The 428-nt window shown below is 47.9% G+C and overlaps 1 non-coding gene across 1 annotated transcript; it reads left to right on the top strand.

The window, feature by feature from the left end:
* The first annotated feature begins 324 nt into the window (after positions 1-324).
* LOC130462256 (small nucleolar RNA R71) lies at positions 325-428 on the top strand. Its single transcript, XR_008922356.1, has one exon. It is a non-coding gene; the product is annotated as a small nucleolar RNA R71 (small nucleolar RNA).

Below are 428 nucleotides of genomic sequence, written 5' to 3'. Positions count from 1 at the left end.
GCCGAAGGCGGTGGAATTGTAGATGGCGATGGTGGTTGGCTTGGAGTGCTCTCTAGCTTTTCCAATCTCGAGCTAAGCTTCTCAATAATCCGTGCTTGCTCCATAGCATATACCGACCCCTTACCATCATCACTCCTACCCTTGCTATCACAGTTCCTTGTAACAACGTGCCAAGCTTGGTAGTTTTGGACCACATCCTCAATTATCTCTTCAATTTGATCTTCGGTTTTGTTCACTATGGGACCACCTGCCCCCGCATCTAGACTCGTCTTGGAGGTTGGGCTCAATCCCAAGTAGAAGGCTTGGAGTAGCAACCACTTAGAGATCCCATGGTGAGCGAATTCCCTTTGGTATTCCTTGAATCGGCCCCAAGCTTCAAAAAGTGACTCATCCCGCTTTTGCTCAAAAGGATTGGATTTTGTGACGAT

The sequence above is a fragment of the Spinacia oleracea genome, chromosome 5 (genome assembly GCF_020520425.1).
Source record: "Spinacia oleracea cultivar Varoflay chromosome 5, BTI_SOV_V1, whole genome shotgun sequence".
Classification (NCBI taxonomy): Eukaryota; Viridiplantae; Streptophyta; class Magnoliopsida; order Caryophyllales; family Amaranthaceae; genus Spinacia; species Spinacia oleracea.
Note: the sequence above shows the minus strand (reverse complement) of the source record. Positions and strands in the feature narration are given on the sequence as shown.